The sequence below is a fragment of the Portunus trituberculatus genome, chromosome 38 (assembly GCF_017591435.1).
Source record: "Portunus trituberculatus isolate SZX2019 chromosome 38, ASM1759143v1, whole genome shotgun sequence".
NCBI classification, from domain to species: Eukaryota; Metazoa; Arthropoda; class Malacostraca; order Decapoda; family Portunidae; genus Portunus; species Portunus trituberculatus.
Window position 1 is genome coordinate 26,654,043 of NC_059292.1, and position 22,500 is coordinate 26,676,542.

The 22,500-nt window shown below is 42.2% G+C and overlaps 1 protein-coding gene across 1 annotated transcript in view; it reads left to right on the forward strand.

The window, feature by feature from the left end:
* LOC123514709 (protein spire-like) overlaps positions 1-22,500 on the forward strand; it is a 237,051-nt gene that overhangs the window by 1,050 nt on the left and 213,501 nt on the right.

Below are 22,500 nucleotides of genomic sequence, written 5' to 3' on the forward strand. Positions count from 1 at the left end.
TAGTGACTCCGTTCATTTTTATCCTCGTTTGACTCATTGTTTTGGTTTCCTTTACAAACGTGTTATGCATCATCCTGCGCCACACACACACACACACACACACACAAATGGCAACAGTAGTAGTAGTAGTTTAGTGACAACACAAGGAATACAATAAAAATGAGTCGTCTTTTTTGTTCAACACACACACACACTCACACACACACACACTCTTACATCCTTACTCGTCATTGTTTACCTCGTAACGCACCTCCTTCAGGGAACACAAAACTCACGTCGATATGGGTGACCAAGGCTGGCTGGCTGGCGTGTTGGGTACGAGGCGGTCTGATTCCCTCTTTCGATCCCTTATTGGCAGGAAGAGTTCATGGTCAGATTTCTTTGCCCCGCACTCGTAATGTCAGCAGATCAAAGGGTCATGTGCCGAGGGACGTATGAACAGTACTAATGAGAGAACCTTTAACTCTTTATAAACTAGAGTAATAAAAGTTGAAACCCGTATTTTGTGTCAGTTATTTTCACCTTCAGATCAACTTTTCATGTGCTGTCAAAATAATCAGTATTCCCATTTTTTCTTACATTCTTTAAACCAGGTTAGAGGTTTCCCGAAAGTACGTACTTGTATGAAGGAAAGTGTGTTTGGAGGTTAATCATTTGTTAAGTTAGCATGACTGGTGCGTCTTGATTCTCTCCCCGTGCTGCTGTTCTGTCTTGCCTACTTTGCGTGCACGTGATGGGTGGACGGCACGAAGGTAGATGAGCTCAACCCAATTTCTTTACTGATAGGAAAATGAGAGTGTTAATGGAGGAGTATATTCCGTCTTACCTCCTCTGCTTACCTGTGATGAGTAGAAGACTTTTTTTTTTATACCATGTGGGCTTTTCACGGGAATTTATGGGCTAAAGGGGATACTTTTTGGGTACCCCCTATCTCAAAGCCCACCTGCTAGGAAACCGTTGCCCCGAGTGAGGAAGCTCAACCTACACTCGGACCGTGGACAGGATTCGAACCCGTGCGCTTGGAGACCATTCGGATCCCAAAGCACGCATGGTTCTACTGTACCACGGCGGGCTTGGTTAGGTTTATCACTCATTTTCTTTCTTGATAGATGGGGAAATGGACGTGCTATAGGAAGTGGCTGTTTCTGTCATCCCTATTCGTATACCATCTCTGTATGCACGTATCGGTGATGGATCGAAGGCAGGAAAGATTAGATTTTTCCACTCATTTCCTTTCTCGATAGATGGAGAAATGAGTTTGGTAGTGGGTGAGATTTTCTGAATAGTGTAGCCAAGAACGTAAGAATAACTGCAAAAATTCACTTGGTAGTATGTGTGACACTCAGTTTAATATGATGAGCTTATTATATCGATGTCCACTTAATATTTTCATCCCTCTGTCTATAGATTTGACTTTTCGTGGTAGCTTTGAAATAAAAATAAAAAAAACTGCAGTTTGTATGAGTTAGCAAAAGTGTGTGTGTGTGTGTGTGTGTGTGTGTGTGTGTGTGTGTGTGTGTGTGTGTGTGTGTGTGTATGCTGGGGCGTGAGAATCAGGTTGTAATCTTAAACACTTTCTCTCATAAGGATTATTTATAAAGGTCACACATATGATAAAGTCGTGCTTGTATGATACTTACCTCCCACAACAATACAGTATCATTGTTAATCAATCGCCGGAATCATGAAAACACCCTTGCAAACCCCCAGGACCTTTCACTATAACCTGGTGAAGTAGTAGCAGTAGTTAAACATGGGGCTATTTAGAGACCTCATATAATTACTCAAGTTCTGTCAATATTAATCTTTCGTAGTGATGTAATCCTTGTTAAACTATCTCTAAAACCATGAAAACATCCTTGAAAACCAGTACCTTCTGATAAAATAGTGAAGATAAGACTCTGAGATGTTTGAGAATTGTGTGTGTGTCTGTGTTTGTCTGAGTTAATCATGTGATGCTTCTCCAGTGTGTTGTGGCGTATTGCTGTGCTGCTGATGTTGCTTGGGAGGGAAGGGCAGGAGGTGTCTGGAGTGTCAAGGGGCGGGGAGAGGGAAGTTGGTCGGTACAGTGAAGGAAGGGGAGGGGTTGGTTTGCCTGTTTCGTGTACGCGCTTGTCCAATGCATTCCTGGCCCGTGTGGTGACTGAACTGTGCCTTGGTGGCACAAAAGGAATGAAAAGCAGTCTCTTCACACCTGAGTCTGACTGAGGTTGTGTGTGTGTGTGTGTTCTGCATGATTGTGTCACTTGGTGTGTTTGTGTTTTTCTGTCTAGCTATCTGTTATCTCTGTTCATCTACCTATCTTTTCGTGTCTGTCTATTTGTGAGCCTCTACCTCTGTGTAATTGCTTATCAATATATCGTCTCTCTCTCTCTCTCTCTCTCTCTCTCTCTCTCTCTCTCTCTCTCTCTCTCTCTCTCTCTCTCGTTCTCGCTCTCCTCCCCTAACCCTTCCCACCCTCTTTCCCTCGGAGCCCCGAGCATTACTATGCACGTATCTATCTGCTTGAAATGCGCCAAGTGAACGCGGTAGATGTCTCTTGCGCTGAGCTCCCGTGCATGAACCTCGCCCTCCCCGCTGCTCCCGAACCCTGAGACCACTGCGGGCTGTGTGGGGCTAATATGGCATCACCTTTACCGTATTCCTTAAACGGCGTACCCGCTGAGGAAACTTTGCTCGTATAAGGCGAGGGAGAGTGAAGAGAAGATGGGAAGAGGAAGAGGGACGGGTAGAGAGAAATGTAACTCTATTTTTCATTACAGAGAGAGAGAGAGAGAGAGATATGACTCATGCCTCATTCCAAACGTTACCTGCGTGATCGAGGAACAGAGGAGCGCATGACTAGGTATAGCTGCCCATATAACTGTCTGGCCGTGGGTATGTGAGGCTGAGGAGGGGCGTTAGGGCACAGGTGGGGGGAGGAAAGGGTCGCTAGTCACCCCCAACCCCCTTCCTCTCTCCCTCTCCCAGCCTCAGTCCCGCCAGACAACTCCTACTTCCTCCCAGCTCCCCCCAAGACCCTGCACGCCGCCGGGCTGAATGGTGTGTGTGGTTGCGGCGCCTGCGTTCATTAGGGGCGGAGGGTCTAGGTCTGTTGTCGCGCGTGTCAGAAGGGCAGCCTGCGTGACGACTCCAGCGGCAGGCCCTTAGGAGCGTGTGTGTGTGTGTGTGTGTGTTGCTTTCCTCTTATAAATTTCCTATATTGCTCTGTTTTTGTCTGTTGTTTTTTCCCTTTCCTTTGTTTATTGGTTTCCTCCCTTTCACTTAGCAGGTTGTCACGAGCCATTGCACTAATCGTATCTCCTCGCCTGCTGGTTAAGTCTCTCTCTCTCTCTCTCTCTCTCTCTCTCTCTCTCTCTCTCTCTCTCTCTCTCTCTCTCTCTCTCTCTCTCTCTCTCTCTCATACTTTAATTAATACAACAGAATCAAACAATTTACATAACATTAATCTTTAGGATGTTGTTTGAAGTCCCTTGTAATCTCTCTCTCTCTCTCTCTCTCTCTCTCTCTCTCTCTCTCTCTCTCTCTCTCTCTCTCTCTCTCTCTCTCTCTCCACCTGTCTCGTCGTGCAGCCTCTTAGAGTAGTCATGCCGAACAATGCCATAAACTCTGTCATAAATGCACTGGATCGTCTCTGGAGCATCCCATAACTGGAATCTGGTCACCGTTAGCATAGAGACAGACGGACAACGCAGCGTGCTTGAGTGACACACAGCTTGGTTAGGACACAGTGGCCCGTATTCTGGAACGCTTTTCTTTGTTCTCTCATCACGACTATTTTCAGAGGTTGCGGGTTCTTAAGAATTTTTTGTATGTTGATTGTGTTGACGTATTGTTAATCTGCCTTCAGGATCAATGAAATACTCTTAAAAGCTAATGCGGTTCTAATTAGAGTCTTTTGAAAATTATTGACTTGCGTAGTGGAAGTAGTTTGAAACAGAATATATCCAAAGGTTTGTGTGTTTTAAAAGTTCTTAAGAAAATCATTTGTTGAGGGAATGTTAATCTCTCTCTCTCTCTCTCTCTCTCTCTCTCTCTCTCTCTCTCTCTCTCTCTCTCTCTCTCTCTCTCTCTCTCTCTCTCTCTCTCTCTCTCTCTCTCTCTCTCTCTCTCTCTCTCTTTCACAATTATTTTGTTTTTCTGCTTGAGCATCCGTAATATTTTCTATCTTCCTCCTATACTTTCATTCTTCTCTTCATCCCTCCTCAGCCCTTTCCTTTCTCTCTCTCTCTCTCTCTCTCTCTCTCTCTCTCTCTCTCTCTCTTTCACAATTATTTTGTTTTCTGCTTGAGCATCCGTAATATTTTCTATCTTCCTCCTATACTTTCATTCTTCTCTTCATCCCTCCTCAGCCCTTTCCTTTCTCTCTCTCTCTCTCTCTCTCTCTCTCTCTCTCTCTCTCTCTCTTTCACAATTATTTTGTTTTTCTGCTTGAGCATCCGTAATATTTTCTATCTTCCTCCTATACTTTCATTCTTCTCTTCATCCCTCCTCAGCCCTTTCCTCTCTCTCTCTCTCTCTCTCTCTCTCTCTCTCTCTCTCTCTCTCTCTCTCTCTCTCTCTCTCTCTCTCTCTCTCTCTCTCTCTCTGCATATACATAAATTATGCACTGGGTCTATTTTCGCCTCGCACGTGTATCATTAACGTTCAGCTTACTGCCGCCGAGCCCTGGCCAGTCAGCCCCACCGGAGGCTTGGTATCCTGTTCGCTGCTCTTCCTCCCTCGCGCTGGTCACTGGGAAAGGCCGTGTTGGGCTAAAAATATGAAACAGTCACGAGTTAAGCCGCTTTTCTTTTCAAATAACATAGAAAAGCGTGTCCCAGTATGGAGAGAAACACGTGCGAAACGGAACAGTGAGAGAAAAGCAGCTCAACTTATCTATCATCTTCTGAAACACTTCCGCGCTGCATTTCTTGTCTCCACTACATTGAAGCGGCTTTAGTTGAAGTTACACAGGTTTTTTCATAATGTTTTTATAGTTGTAGTGAGAGATTAACAAGATTTCTACATTATCGACAGAAGAAACAGTCTCGAAAATCCGGTTAATCATTTCTGTGGCCTTTGAAAATTGTCGTGGTGTGAGAGCTAAGTGTCTCTGAACACGGGCGTGGTACGATGGTTATCTCTCCCTTGGCTCTGTAAACCTGCCTCGCGTAAAGACCTCTTGCCCCGGGCGCTGAGAACTTCCTGCGTCATTCTAGCTACCATGCCCAAGTTTACCGTAAGTTCCCTAGGTTTCCCGAGTCTGATGCTCACTCGCCACACCCTCCAGGCAGAATGAAGAAGGGTGTGGGGGATAGGAACTCCAACCCAGGGATCCTAACATGGTGCCCTGAGCCGCTGCGCCACTAGGCAGGATTGGGTATGACGGAATCTTGGGATCATATTCTGAAACATTCCTGCGCCGCACCACCATTGCTTTTATAAGGATCTAATTGAAGTTACATTGGTTTGTATTTTTTATGCGGTTCTAGTGGTAGATTGATAATTTTTCTATATTGTTAAAGAAAAATAGTCTTGAGAACCTTGCTAAACTACATCTGTGGTCTTTGGAAAAAGTGGTGGTGAGACAGCTGAGCCTTACAGAGTACGGTTCTTATTCCCACTGTACCTCATTGCCTTCCTACATTTCATACATCTCTTACTCTTACTGTACTTAAACGCGGAAGCGGCATCAGGGGACCGTGTACATTATTCTGACTGTGTAATTAGGATGGGGACTGAATGTCGTGCTTCACACCCTCGGAACATTATCCTGGTTAAGAAATGTTATTTGCAGAAAATGTCACTGGTGTCATGCGAGCTTGGCTTTGCACGGTGGTTCCCATTACAGCTGGACGGCGGACAGAGATCCAACGGTTCTTAATATTCTCTTTCTTAATCTTAAACAGTTTGACTAATTTTCCGACCCCTTCCTCTTCTTCATCGTGGCCTCCTCGTCACCTCGCTGGCCGGTAATGGGGAGTCATTACCCGCCACTTGCCTCTCAACGGCGTTACTTTCTCTTGCTGCCCTCACTATTTTTTCTTAAAGCTCACGAAGAAACTGAAGTTTCGACACCTCCCGTCCCCTCTCTCGTGTGTGTGTGTGTGTGTGTGTGTGTGTGTGTGTGTGTGTGTGTGTGTGTGTTGACAGTATTGGTAAGAGCAGGGCAGGGAAATAAGAAGAGCCAAGTCTCTCTATACACTGCTTGCGACCTTGAGCCTTAACACTTTTGCCCTAAACTTCCTGCCCTTCGTTCCATTTCACCGTGAGTCATTCCAACACACTCACCACCCACCCACGACAACCCTCCCTCCCTCTACACTCACACAGTCACTGCCTACAAGATTTCTTCATCCTCATTCACCCACTGTTCACCTGACGAGAAATGACGTTCTACTAAGACATCAAATAGATACCTTTTAGTAGATTCCCTCACGTCACTCACTCTTATTGACTGGTCCACCTGCAATGAATGGGGACTGGGGATTGATCTGATTTGTGTCTGAAATGGGCTGGGCAGGGCTGGGTTGGGCTGGGCTGGGCTGGGTCTGGGTTGAGGGTAAGAAGTGTGCTACGTCTTCAAGTTTTTGCTGCATGAATAGTAGTGTCTGCCGCAGAGCATTACACCTCTCTCTCTCTCTCTCTCTCTCTCTCTCTCTCTCTCTCTCTCTCTCTCTCTCTCTCTCGCGTCCTCGGATCTGTTGAATTGGTAGGTTGGTGTGTGGAAGGAATAAAAGGGCGGGATGCTGGCGTGTGTGTGTGTGTGTGTGTGTGTGTGTGTGTGTGTGTGTGTGTGTGTGTGTGTGTGTGTGTGTGTGTGTGTGTGTGTGTATTCGGAGTCATAGGCCAAACAAGTGTACTTTTCATGCCCATTACTGTTAAATTAAAGGGGGAAAAAAAAGAGGTAGAAAAAAAATATTTATCAATGCAATACGTATGATAATGCTAACTCTATTTACTTCCATTGACATTTTGCAAGACACGACCCACCACTACTAGTCCCAGCAGGTCAGGAGGCATTTCAGGCCAGTATGTATGTACTCTTGGTGATGTAGGTTACCGTGCTGTTGTTGTCGCTGTTGTTGCTGATTCATAACATTGATAACGCTGTCTTCATCATCCTTTCCTTAGCGCTGTCCTTCTTATCTCCAGCTGAGCGAAGGCATTATCTTATCTGCCGCCTCGGTGTTTTGATCTGTGTGTGTGTGTGTGTGTGTGTGTGTGTGTGTGTGTGTGTGTGTGTGTGTGTGTGTGTGTGTGTGTGATTTTCTTTTCTTACTATCTGCTCTTCCGTCTTTCTCTTTATCTTACATTCTCTCTCTCTCTCTCTCTCTCTCTCTCTCTCTCTCTCTCTCTCTCTCTCTCTCTCTCTCTCTCTCTCTCTCTGTGTGTGTGTGTGTGTCTATCAGTCCGTCTGTTTTTTTTCTGTCTGTCTATGTGTCTATATATGTATTTATCCATCCATCAGAATTTCTGTGTGTGTGTGTGTGGGTGGGTGGGTGGGTGTGCATGCGTGCGCGCCCGCGTGTGCGTGTGTGTACCCGATTGTAAAGTCCGTTACTGTAGCGTAAAGTTCAGCCTTGACTGTCATTCAGCACACACACACACACACACACACACACACACACACACACACACACACACACACGACCCGGAAGGACCTCGTTCTTGCTCCAGAGAAGAAAAAAAAATAGTTGACTGAAAAATTAGTGTAATAAAAGCAAGCATAATGGTGAGGCAAAACACAGGCAGCCTAAGTGGGAAGCAGTGTGAGGCCAGCCGGGTCTGTACGTGAATCGAATGGTAAAGAGAAAAGCAATTGTAAAAGTTAGGTAGCAAGGATAAGAGAGAGAGAGAGAGAGAGAGAGAGAGAGAGAGAGAGAGAGAGAGAGAGAGAGAGAGAGAGAGAGAGATTCACCACCTATAATATTGGTGCATTTTTTTGATGTCATTCTCGACTTGTATTATTTGTGAAACTGCCAATGTATTCTATCGTGGTCCACTTCACATTATTTTTATATATTTTTTTTTCTTGAGCATTTTTTCTTTCTTTTTTTTTTTTTTTTTTTTCTTAACCGCTATTTTCATGGTGGGTGATCTTTTGAACTTGTGCTTGTGTCTGCGTGCCGTGCCTTGCCCTCTCCCACCACTGCACACAACAGCTTTCTACTTCTACTACTACTACTACTACTACACTGGTTTCTCTTCACTCTTTACTTTACTGATGCAAAAGTCTCTCAGTATCTTCTTTAGTCACTGCATTTCCTCCCTTTCATTGTCGGACTTTGGAACAGTTTAACAGCTTGTCTTTCCTCAAGTTTGGCCGTTTTTAGGAGTATTAGGACATCTCAGGAACTGCCTATACACTTTCTTGTATCTTTTTCTTTCTTATGATCTCTTTTGTTCTTTTCTTTAGAGAGATTGACTGAGTGACTGATATGTTGACTGATTTTCATATGCCTTTTCCTTGCAGCTCTTTTGTTTTATTGGATGGGTAGATAAGTAGGTAAATAGATACATATTTATTGATTTATTAATTAATAGGTAGATAGATTGGTAGATACATTCATAAATTTATTCATATATTTTTTGGCTGACCCTCTGACTGTCTTTGTCCAGTCATATTATCTTTTTAGTTTCATTGTTTTGTCTTTGTGTATCTTGAATTGGTCTTCCTCCTTAACTTCTCCTTGTCTTTCTTCAATATCTCCTGTGTTATTTTCTCCACTTTGCTCCGTGTATTCAATTCTCATTGTTTTTTGTACTTTAGTCGTATTACGTTATCTTTCTTTCCGTGTGGTATCTTTCTGAGTATCATTCCTTAACTTTTCCTCTTTGTCTTCCTTCCTTCACCACCACCAGCGTTATGACTGTCTTCTCTTTCATGTATTTAATCTTCCTCTAGGCAGGCGGTGACGTAGTGGATAAGATGGTGAGCGTGGGATCGGGTAGACGTCCATGCGTAGGTTGGAATCCCACCACCTACAGGGGCTATAGGCTATAACATTAAGAAAATAAATAGATACAAAAAAATTATACTTTAGTTGCATTACGTTATCTTTCCGTGTAGCGTCTCTCCGTGTATCATTTCTAAACTTTTCCTCCTTGCCTTCCTTCACCACCACCCGCGTTATTATTCTTTCCTCGTATCTGTGTATTCAATTCTCACCTCTCTTAAGCGTTCCCCATTGCCTCCTCCACCGTGCTGTCGCTTCCTGAACTTTCTGTGAGGTGAGGAACGATCTTCTTCCTTCCACTCTCTTTCTCTCCTCTCAATTTATCGCTTCCTCCACACTAAATCTCGCCTCTCATTTTTATCTCTAACCTCGTTTCTGTATCGATGTCTTCCGCTCTGGTGATACAAAGCTGCTGACTCCTCCTTTCCAGCCATTCATATGTTGTTGGTGTTCCTGTTGTTATTATTATCATTGTTATTATTATTATTATTATTATTATTATTATTATTATTATTGTTATTATTATTGTTGTTATCATTATAATTGTTGTTTCTGTCGGGAAGGGTTTTTTTATGTCTTCGTTATCTTTCGAATATTTTGGTATAAATACGGTTATGATTATGAATATGTTTATAAGTTTGAAGTGTGTATTAGTAATAGTGGTGGTGGTGATGGTGATAGTATTATGATTATTAGGAGTAGTAGTAGTAGTAGTAGTAGTAGTATCTGATTTTACTGTTGTTTTTGTTGTTGTTATTGTCCTTCTTTCTGTTTTTGTTCTTTTGTTCTTGTTCTTCTTGTCGTTATTGTTATCAGTGGGCGGCAGAAGCGACGCCTTTTCCTCTGGACAAACAGTTTAGAGAGACGACCACAGATTGCGTCAAGTGCCACCTCCTCCATGCCATTCGCCCCTCATCACTCTCTCTCTCTCTCTCTCTCTCTCTCTCTTGACCGACCTCAGCACCGCCTTAACACTATGTCTGTCTATCTATCTATCTATTTGTCTTTCCTTTTTTTCTTCTTTTTCTTTTTCTTCTTCCTGACGCACATTCCTTTGCTCCGTTCTTTCAGTCAGGCACAAAGAATGAAAATACTCAGTTTTCACAGTTTTTTTCTTTCTCTCTCTCTCTCTCTCTCTCTCTCTCTCTCTCTCTCTCTCTCTCTCTCTCTCTCTCTCTCTCTCTCAGTGGATTTCCTCCTTCTTCACTTGTTTCCTTTTCAACTTTTATCTCTTAATCTTCTTTCTCTCTCTTCCACCTCGATCATCACCTCCTCCTCCTCCTCCTCCTCCTCCTCCTCCTCCTCTTTCTCTCTTTTTCCTTCCTTCCTCTCTCTCTGGGTGTTTTTCTTCAAGTGGATCTCTCTCTCTCTCTCTCTCTCTCTCTCTCTCTCTCTCTCTCTCTCTCTCTCTCTCTAGGATGAGGAGAGGTGTTTGTGCTTTCATCATGGTGGTGGAGGAGGAGGAGGAGGAGGAAGAAGAAAGAGGGGTGGTAGTGGTGGTGGTGGTGGTGTTGTACCGCAGTCAAGTACCCTTCACCACCTGGCTCTCTCTCTCTCTCTCTCTCTCTCTCTCTGCTCACAGTTTCACTCATGCATTTAATAGTAATCTCCTGTGGTATGTTTGCAAGTTTCTTTAGCTGTCACGTTACCCTCACATTCCTCCTTTCTTTTTCTCTCTCTCCATCTTTTTCTCTTTCTCTCCTTGTCTTGGTCTTTTCTCCTCTTTGCTAATTTATTTTCTTTTGTTCTTTGAATATTTTTCTTTTCTTTATTTGTTTCTATTATCCTGCTCCTTTTTCATCCTCCATCTTTTTCTCTTTTTTTATTTATTTTACTGTATTTCACCTTTCCTTTTTTTCTCATTATCCACAAATTTCCTTCATCTTCCTTTCATTTTCTTTAATTCCTTCTTTTTTTTTCTTTCCATTTTCCTTTCATTCTTCTGTACTTGTTGTGGTTATGGAGTCAGTCTCACATTCTTCATTCTTCTTCCTCCTCCTCTATTTTTCATCTATTGCTTATTTTCTCTTCTCTTTCCTTCCTTCTGCTTCCCTCATTCCCTCAGCCAATCCCTGTTCGTGTTCCATAGTGCTTTTCTAGTTTATGTGGCGGAAGTTGGAATGCGTGAACCTGTGTGTGTGTGTGTGTGTGTGTGTGTGTGTGTGTGTGTGTGTGTGTGCATGACGTGTGCCAAAGGTCATGTGTGTGTTAGCATTGTGACCTTGGAATTTCTCTCTAGCTTTTGTAGCATTCTAAACAAGCCCACGTATATTCTCTCTCTCTCTCTCTCTCTCTCTCTCTCTCTCTCTCTCTCTCTCTCTCTCTCTCTCTCTCTTTGTACGGCACACAGGTCTCGGTTATCAATGTGTGTGTGTGTGTGTGTGTGTGTGTGATTCCGTTTCTCCCGCGACAAGACATGACAAAGCAGAGAACACGCAGCTCCTTGATCTTGTAAGGGTGGACTGGGAGAAGGCGACAGGTGGAGGGAGAAAGGGTTTGGAAAGAGAGAGAGAGAGAGAGAGAGAGAGAGAGAGAGAGAGAGAGAGAGAGAGAGAGAGAGAGAGAGAGAGAGAGTTCAGGAAGTAGAGGCCAGTGCTATCTATCTATGTGTGAAGCGACCAGAGAGAGAGAGAGATCTACTGGAAATACTTTGATACTGTAGATGTAGAGGGTTTGTTTACTTTCTGGTGTCGTGACTGGCTTGTGTTATTGAAGGTCGAGGAAAAGCATCAGTGTATCTGTATAATGTGTCTCTCGGTCTTGGTTTTATTGGCCTGGATTGTCCTTTATTGGCGCTTCTGGATGTGTGAAAATTATTGTTTGCTTGACGCAGGAGAGAGAGAGAGAGAGAGAGAGAGAGAGAGAGAGAGAGAGAGAGAGAGAGAGAGAGAGAGAGAGAGAGAGTTTAGTATACCTATTTTTTTAAGTAAGTGGACCAATGATACAAAAGAGACGTCTAGAAGGTTATATACTATGATAATTCTTTTTTCATAAGCTGCATGACTACTGAAGTGAATTAGGATGCATATTAAAGTGTCAAAAGAAAATGTTATAGATTTTAATGGATAAGATAAATAAAGATAGCTGAAAAAAAGTTTAACGTGTGGCTTTCATAGAGATATTTTATTTTTTTTTTCTATTTTTCAAGGGCCACAGAGATGATTAATCAGGTTTTTGTGATTGTTTCTGCTATTATTCATGCAGGTTAGTCATGGAGAATCCTTATCAACCTCCCACTCGAATCATGAAAGCACTCAATTGAGACGCCCGATAACTTTCCCTAGAACACTTGAAGAACTCGTCGAGATAAAAGGAAAATAAGCGTGATAATGTGGAGTATTTTAAGCCACTGGTGACGTAGCGCCATTAAACCCTTGAGTACCATGACGCGTTTCCATATTCATTCTGCTTACTATTTGGTGATTCTATACAGCTTTAGAAACTTATGTCAGGTATTAAAATAGTGAAGACTGTGGCCATTATTAATCTTTTGACCCCCATAGACCCTTCTTAATGTGAATAAAATCATCTAATCGTACACAAATCTTATGATAAAAAAATTTGTCCCAGTATTGAAGGGGTTAAACTATCACTAGAATCATGAAAATACCCTTGAAATGCCTAATAACTTCCCTTAGAGCATGTTAGGAGTTGTGGAAGTGAGAGGAAGATACGTGTGGGGATGTGGACTTTATTCTGTATCTTGTGTGATGTGATGGGATGCCTAACCTGACCTAACCTAACCTGATATGATGTATGGTGCTGTGTGTGTCGCGGGCAGGTATTGGTTCAGGCACTCCAGGGTTGTATATAATAAGGGTTAATGGGGGTTAGGTGGGTGAATAGGCGTGGGTGGATAATGGTATGGGTGGAGTGACACGTGTTTCTTTACTCTGGGCATTTTATCGTCTTTCATACCTGTTTATTAATTTGCCTATTTATTTTTACAGTTATTCTCCTCGTCTTGTTTTATTGAAGAGATTGTTTTAGGGTATTTTAAAGAACTGTTTTATTTATTGATTTTTCCTGTTGTTTTTTTTTTCGAGAGAGAGGAGGAAGAGATTGTTTTAGTGTATTTTAAGTAACTACATATGTTTTATTTATTGATTTTCTTGTCTTAGGGTTGGGATGCAAGATAATATTCACGATATTAGAGACACACTACATAATTTTCCTTTTACATAATTTCCTATTCACGTGGTATATTTTTCTTTTATTTTTAGTTTATATCAAATTCACAATAGTCATCCTGTATTTATTTTACCTCGTCTATTTTTGGATTCATTGATTTCATAGCTGCATCTCGTTCCGTCATCTTAACACCTTCAGTACTATGACGCGATTTTATATTCATTCTGCTTACTATTTGGTGATTTTATACAGCTTCAGAAACTTATGTGGGGATTAAGATAGTAAAGACTCTGGCCATTAATCAATCTTTTGACTTCTATAGACCCATTCCTACTGCAAATAAAATCGTCTAATCACACACACACAAAAAAAAAAAAAAAATGTGTTTCAGTATCGAAGGAATAAACGCGCAGCTCCCTCTGTTCCTCCTCTAGCCACGCGTGTTTGCTCTCCCTCCCTCCTCAGTTTCAAATGTTTGCCTTGAAGCACCAATAGTGGCCGTTGAGCCTCCCTGACCTTCACGGGTAGGCCTATGCTCGGCGCCTTCGCAAATTTGTGTCCTGCTTAGGCCTAATGAGCAGGGGCTATAGTTATGTCTGGCGCCCCTCTCACCCACCCCCTCATTCCCGACTCTCCCCCACTCCTTCCTTGCCTTCCCTCCTCTCAACTGCCTTGTCTTGCCCCTTAGACCTATAAGCATATTCCCATAGGCCTTACCACCCACCCCTTCCCTCCCTTCTCTTCCCTTCCTAGTTTCGTCTCGTTCCTCCACCTCCCCTTCCTTGCCTTCTTCTCTTCACTAGATAACTTTTCGGTGTTGCTTCGTGGTTTTCTCTCCTCCCTTCCTTCCCTCCTTTCCTCCCTCTCGTCTCTCTCCACTACCCTCTCTCCTTCCACGCACACGCCCACTCATTTCTCTCTTTCCCTCCCTGTATTTCTCTATCTGTCTCTTTTTATCTCTCTTTCTTCCCTTCCTCTTCACACTCCATGTCACTCCCTCACCTCTCTCTCTCTCTCTCTCTCTCTCTCTCTCTCTCTCTCTCTCTCTCTCTCTCTCTCTCTCTCTCTCTCTCTCTCCTCACTTCACATGAGCTGCCTGGAAAGGTCATGTCATTGTTCTTATCTTATTTTCTCACGCCCTTCCTCTTCTCCTCTCCTTCTTCTCTTCCTCCCCTCTCTCTCCTGTCAGTCTTCCTTTCCTTCCTTTCGTCTATCATTTTTTATGTTTTCCTTCTTTTCCCTTACTCCTCCATTCTCTTCCTTAACTTTATCATCTCTTAGTAACTTTCCATCTCCTTCCTCCTCCTCCTCCTCCTCCTCCTCCTCATTTTCCTTCTCCTTATTGTTATCGTTGTTGTTGTTGTTGTTGTTGTTGTTGTTGCTGCTGCCATTGTTTATCAACATCATTATTACCATCATTATCACCATCACCAGCTTGTTCTTGTTCTTGCTTTTGTTGTTCTTTCTCCTCCTCCTCTTCCTTTAATACCTCCTTATTCTTATTCTCCTTCCACCCCCTCCTCCTCTTCCTCTTATATCTCCTCCTCCCACCCCCATGCCTCCCTCTCAGCACAGGTAAATCACATCGTAGCCCGCCCTTACCTCTTCTGCTAATGAGTCCTGGCGATGACGAGTGGACGTGTTGATGGGAGTGAAGGGAGGCGCCCCGGGTGAACCAACGAGGGTGACGATGCTAATGAGCTAATCACCAACTCCATTACGAGAGGACTCTACCAAAGAAAAAGGATGTAATTGTTGGTTATACTTGTAATGATGCTTTGTCTGTTTTTTTTTTTTTTTTTTTTTTATAATGATGGTCACGTGATGCTTTCTTTATTGTTTGTTATGTTTCCCTGTTTGTTGTTGTTGTTGTTGTTGTTGTTGTTGTTGTGGAGGTAAAGACTTGTGGATTAGTATTATTTGTGGTTAGTTTGTTGTGTTGCATCATTATTATCATCATCGTGAGTGTCAGTGGTGGATGGATGGCGCTGGTACAGTACTCATCACTCATTACCTGGATGAGAGAAAGAAAAATATATGAGAAAAGTTCTGAGTTGGCTGTTATTTTATGATTTGAGGACTATTTTGATCAGTCGTATTACATCAGTGTTCTCATTAAGTGTTACATTCATCACCAGAGTAAAGTCATTATGTCCGTCATTGAAAAAAAATAAAGAAATTATGATGAGTTTTTTCATTATTCTTTTTACAATTTGATCAGTCTCATTAGTCATGTCACATAACCATTACCATTGTCAGTGTTACCTTGATCACCAGAGTAAGCACAACAAGTCAGTACCAGTGTGGTGGGTTGCACGAGTAAAGAGAACAAAACTGTTGTGCCGCAAATCCGGAACTCCCTGCCTGTGTCTGTATTTCCAACTTCCTATGACTTGACTACATTTAAGAGGGAGATTTCAAGTCATTTATCCCTGTCTTCAGGCTAACCCTTCTGATCTGTAAGAGGACTGACAACTGTGTAAGCGTTTTTTATTCTTTTTGTTGTCCTTTGGCTGATTTCCCTTCTTGCGCAAAAAAAAAAAAAAAATTATGATTGGTGGATTAGTCTTATCAGTCGTGTTGCATTAGATCCATCACCAAAGTAAGCCTCTTTCCAACATTACGTACATGGAGCGGTGTCAGAAGAAAGAAATAAAACTACTGAGCTGCAATTCATTTTTCTTGATTAAGGATTAGTCATGCTTGTCATGCTTCAACACCATCATCATCATCATTGCCACCATTAAATTTAATTTATCACAGAAGTAAACACTATTATTTTGTGTTTATGGCAAACGAAGAAAAATAAGAATAAGTTATATTGAGCTGTAATTTATTCTTTTGAGTCTATTAGACTTGTTACAATACCATTATCTTTATCAGTGGAAGGTTGATCCTTAAAGTAACCACTGTCTTTCGTTATCTATGTGGGGAAAAATTTGGAAATTGTACTGAGCTGCCATTGATTCTTTTTATAGTAACAACAACAATTGAACAGTAGATGAAGGTGGCATGTGACAAGAACGAACGAAGTAATTTAGTAGTTATCAAATTGATGGTACAGATTCAGTAGGAACTTATGATAGATTAGATAATGTGCTGAGGTGGGCACATACAGAGACTGTCGCCTGTAGGCCTGCTGGCTTCTTGCACCTTCCCTCATTGTCCAGGCTAACACTCATATAAAACTTTGCCAATTTGTAAACTTTTATAATGTTATGTATATAAGAATAATAATTAATGAGGAACCTTGAGGGAACCAGATAGGCAAGACAAACATGTGGAAAGTATTGGGAAGAAACACTGAACCAATACAGAAACTTATTAAAGCTTAAGACAAAGAACAACAATAATATCATCGAAAAAAAAGATCAGCAACAATAACAATTAACCAACTAACTAACAAACAAACCAAACAATCAATCAAGCAAACAAGCAAGCATTCAGTCACACATCCATAACACACACACACACACACACACACACACACACACACACACACACACACACACACACACACACTTACTGGTCCTCCGTCGCACGCCTCACCGTTCTGTACTGTACTGTACTGTACCTGGCGGCCCACCCCATACCTGCATCTCATTACCATCAGTTATGAGCCGCGCTGACCTGTAGGGCGTGACCTGTATTGTGTCGACTCCAGGAAGGCCTGATGACCCCACCGTGTGTGTGTGTGTGTGTGTGTGTGTGTGTGTGTGTGTGTGGTGGTTTATGAGTCAGGAACTTAATGTAGTTTTAAGGAATGTGGAGAGATACGGTATATATGATGTAGAGGAGGAGGAGGAGGAGGAACCAGGAATGCTTTCAGGTTTGGCAGGTAGTTAAGAGAGGAGGAGCTGCGAAGGGAGGAGTTGGGGAGGCAACGTGGGTGGGAGGCTTAGAATGTATGAAGGGTGAGGGAGGACGGCTGAGTTGTATGGGTTGTGAAGGCTGGGAGGGTGCGGGCGTGTTGGCTGGAAGCGTCTGGAGTATGAGGAAGTCTGAGAGTGTGGAGGCGGCGATTGACAATGTATGGAAGAGGAGGATGAGGATGAGGAAGTGGGAGTGCTTTGTATGATACGTAGAAGTTGACTTAGGGAGTATAACAAGTTGTGGAATTTAGGGAGAAGATAAGGAACGATTTTCATGAACGCAGGTAAATAAAAACGAAGATAACGAAAGTAAAATGGTGAAATATATTGACAAAAGAAGCGATTGAAATGGATAGACTGTAATAGCAATGGATAGATGACAAAAGAAAAATTGGCGATGATGGAAGCGGAAGAAAGACACAGGAAAAGCATTATTTTCACAAACGGAAGAAGGAAACAAATTAAAGATAGAAAAATTAGGAGTCGAGTAAATGTAAATTTATGCATTGTAACTGCAGAGAATTAAAGAAGGAAGGAAGAAGGTTGGAAATGGAGGAGGAGGAAGTAAGAAAATAGTTTCTGAATCTCAACAACGGGAAGATATTAACTGAAAGATAATGGTACAGAGAAATTGAAGGTATAGAAATACTTACGATGCAACGTAATAAAAGTAAAAGAAAGGGAAGGGAAAGAAGACTTAAAAAAGAGGTCGTGGAAATGATACACGAGATAAAGAATAATTCCGCACGAAGGAAAAAAAAAAGAAAACAACTGAAACAATAAAAAGAAACTTGCGGTATTATAAAAAAAAAGCAGTATAAGAAATAAATAAATAAAACCAGAAATCCCAACAGTTGCTAAGAGGAAGGAGTAGGAGGAGAAAGAGAGGAAGAGAGATCATTTACGTATCATGGGCGGTGGCGGAGTGAAGAATATTGAAATTTTGAGCATTAACGGTATTAGGAAAGATTGAGACTGCCATAATGGTGATGAGATGGGAATGGTGGACGGGACGATAATAATGGTTATGGTGATGGTGGTAGCGGTGGTGATGATGATGGAGTAGGGAAGTGGGAGGAGGAAGAGGAAGAAGAGGAGTTAGTTCCCACACAATCGTGATTTTGGTGTTTCCTGGACATCAATTTGACATCAACCTCCACTTCCTGAGCGTGAAGTTTTGTGTTGGTTAGCGTTTCATCGTCTTAACTCGATTTGAACAGGCTCTGCTGGAAATTGCTGGGGTTTCTACGGCTGTTTTCTGAGGAAGTTATTACTAGGGTTTCGAAGGGTTTCTCATGTTTCTATTGCTAGTTTAACAAGGATTCTGTATTATTAATGGGAGAAACCCTTCACAAGGAGTCGACCAATCGCCTCTGTAGCCTCTGAAAATAGTACTGATAAGAAAACAAAGGAACAAGGATGGTTGGTGAGGGAGGACGGTTGTATGGTTGTGAGGTTGCTGGCGTATTGGCTCAGATTACCTGGAAGACGCTAAGATTTCCAAGGGTATTTTCATGTTTCTATCGCAGGTACAACAAAGATTCTGATTTATCTATGTGGCCTTTGCAGTTTGTCCCAGGGAGAAAAGAAAGCGTATATAAGAATAATGGAAGAAAACGAGATTAAAAGTACGTTTGATAGCCTGTTTTACCGCTGCAGTAACATAAAATAGAGATAATGAAGTTTAAATTTTTATGGTTTCTATGGCACGTATATATTTGAGAGTAGTACTGACGACCGCACTCTGGCTCCTTATCTTTTCTGCATTAAACGGGCTCCATCGGAAGTTGTAAGGGTTTTCAAGGGTGTTTTCGTGATTTTAGGGATAGATATGCACGGACCGCACATTATCACTTAGAAAACACACCCATGAAAACCAGACTTGTCATCTCTTGCCCTCTGAAAAAAAAAGCAAAGGTTTCAAGAACAAGGAAGAAAATATAAGAAAAAGAAAGTTTGTTATTATTAATTATTTTTACTTTTGACGCTTTAATTTTAGCAGCTTTACTTGATCGCATAAGTACAGTAGTAGTAGTAGTAGTAGTAGTAGTAGTAGTAGTAGTAAGTAATACCAATTAGAGGAGCTTCTAAATAGTTGCAAGCGATTATGGAAAGTCATCTAATAGTGAAAGGGTCAAATTCAAATTGGATATTGTCAGAGTCTATAATGTTTTTGCATCGCCAGGTCTATATTGGGCGAGACGAGAGGAAGTGCCTGGGAATAGATCGGCCAGAATAGCTGCGTTGTGTGACTCGTGTCAGTGGAATGTTACGTACACGAGTGACAACAAAGGACAAGGACAAAGGAACACTTGTTTGATTATGATTCTGAGCAGTGAATGTTGCGCTTCCTCTGGTTATAAAAAGCAATATTGATAGTGGAGGTAATAATAGAAAAGAAGAATGATATTATACTTAGAAGCAATAGTATCTTCAGTAATAGTGTCGATAATAATAAGAATAAAAAATGAATGATAATAATAATAATAATAATAATAATAATAGTAATAATAATAATAATAATAATAATAACAACGAAAATAATAATTGTAATGATGATAATAATGATAATAATAACAATGATAATAGTAACAGTGACACTATATTACTACTACTACTACTACTACTACTACTACTACTACTACTACTACCACTACCGCTATCACTACCACTACAACTACTACCACCAGAACAATGATGATAACGTTAATAATAATAATAATAATAATAATAACAACAACAAAACCAATAACAAAAACGAAAATAATATCAACAATACAAAACCCATCAAAACATCCTTCGACAATGTAACAACGAGCAAAAATATTGACTTACTACACGCGCTTCCCAAAGAAACGCTCAACACCACGAGTAACAATGAGGGAAGAGAGCAAGACCCGCGAGATTAATGAACCAAAAAGAGGCAGAATACTCGAGGTAGAATGAACGCAACTCGCCAAGACCTGTATGGTGAAAAAAGAGCCACAGGAAGCCACGAAACAAAGGATAACTCGAGGCTGCCAACTTGATTAACTCTCCAGAAAGGACCTCCACCTCTTCCTCCTCCTTCACCTCCTCCTCTTCTTCTTAGCCTCCTCATCTTTGTCCTCTTTACATCACCTACTCCATCCTCCTTTCTAGTGTCTTCTATATATCTCCGTCTCCTCCTACACACACACACACACACACACACACACACACACACACACACACACACACACACACACACACACACAGGGCAGAGGTATGCGTACGTCTGTGTCACATAAACAGCCACGTGTAGGGCTTCCATATTGAAGGTGCGCCAATCAGTACTTATCGATTAGGTATTCTTATTACCTCACTTGTCGCGTAACCAAGCATCCTGTCCCCTCACTCTCCTCTCCTGCCTCTCTTTTCTCTTGCCTTATGTCTCCTTCTCTTTCCTCTCCTTTCTTCTATCTTTTCTCATCTGTTCTTCTATGATTTTCTGTCCCTATCTCTTCAATTCTTCTTTCCTCTGCTCTCCTATCCTATTCTTTCCTTTCCTTTCTCTTCTCATCTTTCCTATTTTTTTCTCTTCTCCCTCATCTAGGCTCTCCTTACTTCACCTCAATTTGCCTCTCTCACCTATTACCTCTCTTTCGTAATATGTTTTCCTCTCTTTTTTCCTCCTTTTCTTAATCGTCTCATCTCACGTTTTCTCGTCTCCTTTCCTTTCTTCGTGGCGTCCCTTGTTCCCGCCCGCGCCTCGTTCAGCTGCAGCCACGCCCACCGATGATCGCTCAGCACACAGGAAGCACAAACAGGAAGGGTAAACACAAGAAACAAGGCATGTAAACAAAGAAGCAACCAGCACCACCATCCCATCCAAAGGTAGCATGGATATCAACATACACAGACAGACAGACAGACAGACATCCGCACCCCAGCAGCCAGCAAACAGCGAGCCATGAATCTGCAGGTGATGACGCGGTAATATGAGCCTCCAGCAACGCCTTCGGACAACATACCAGGTGTTACCTCTCCTCGCCTCTGTCTGTGTTGGGGGGAGAGGGGCATGTGGGTGTGTCTCGCCAGTACATGAATGCCTCCATACCTGAATGAACTGCAAACACTGAGCGCTGCGTCTAAAGGAATGACTGGAATATGCTTGTGCGCTGTAAGGCGTGATATAATTAGAAGGGACTGAAAAATGCTCTGAAACTGGAGATGCTTAGCGACCGGAAGGCAAAGACGTTGGAATATGCTTTTGGGCTAGAAGACTCGATAAAACTGGAAGAAGTGACTGGAAAATGTTCAAAGACTGGAGTCGCGTAGAGACTGGAGAGCAAAGAGGCCGGAAGATGCTTTAAGACTGGAACGCTTAGAAATTAGAAAAAAAAATGTAAAAACTGGAAGACTAAAAGACTGTTCAGTACTGGAAAACTGGAAGATGACCTAAAAAAACACTCATAATAACTAGAAAACAAACTGGAAAACACTGAGACCTAGAATGCACATTGAAGAAGAAACAGGAAAGCAGGAAAGAGACATGGAAAACAGGTAGGATAGAGCTTGTAAGACGAGGAGACTAGAAGAGGCTTGGAGGCTGAGAGACACGTAAACAAGGCTAGCTAGATAACACCTGAATAACATCTCCTTAGTGTCGTGTTTCTGTGGCGGCATTCAGAGCGAGGGGCGGAGGAGACAGGGGGTGGTGGGGAATCTCAGTGGTTTCACGCATCACCGCCCTGCCTCGCTTCCCTTCCCATGCAGAGAGAGAGAGGCAGCAGCGTCATTTGCCCTGTGAATTATTCAGTGAGATTAAGAAGGAAAGTCAACACATTCATTGATTTTTCCTTGTTCTTTCTTCTCGACTCTTTTCTCCCTCATGTCAGGCTACAAGAAGCATGATACAGGGACGGGGGAGAGGAAGAGGAAGAGAAGTTGGGAGGGCAAGAAAGAGAGAAAGAGGAGGGTTTGAAATAGAGCTTTAGCGTGGGAAGAGCTGATATGAAAAGGAAGGATAAAGAATGTGTGGGAATAAGCATGTGAGATGAGAACGTTTGGAATAAGAAGTAGGAACCAAAAGAGAGAGTGAGTGTGGTCTGTGTGTGGGGGCTGGAGGCGATTGGGGAAGGTTAGGAGTGAACAGGTTTCCTCACACTCCTCTCCTTCCTCCTTTCCACGAGGGGAGGACGAGGGGACGAGGCCGGCGGCGGGAGGGTAATGAGAAGATGTAAGAAGATATGCAAAGGAGAACTGGAAGGAGGAAGCGCAGGAGAAGATTTAGAGAAAGGAGATGAAATGAGATGAAAGGAGAAAAGGAGATGAAAGAAGATAAGGAGATGAAGGAAAAGGAGATGAAGGTAGCGAAAGATGAAAACGAGAAAAAAGAAAGAAAAAGGAAAGTTTTACGTAAGAAATAGTGATATTACGTTTTTTTTTTTAAGAGATTAGATTTCTGGTATTCTGATTCTCTCTCTCTCTCTCTCTCTCTCTCTCTCTCTCTCTCTCTCTCTCTCTCTCTCTCTCGTCTCACCGCAAAGTATCAGCACCTGCATTTCTCTAATAGTTCATATTATGTAATTTTA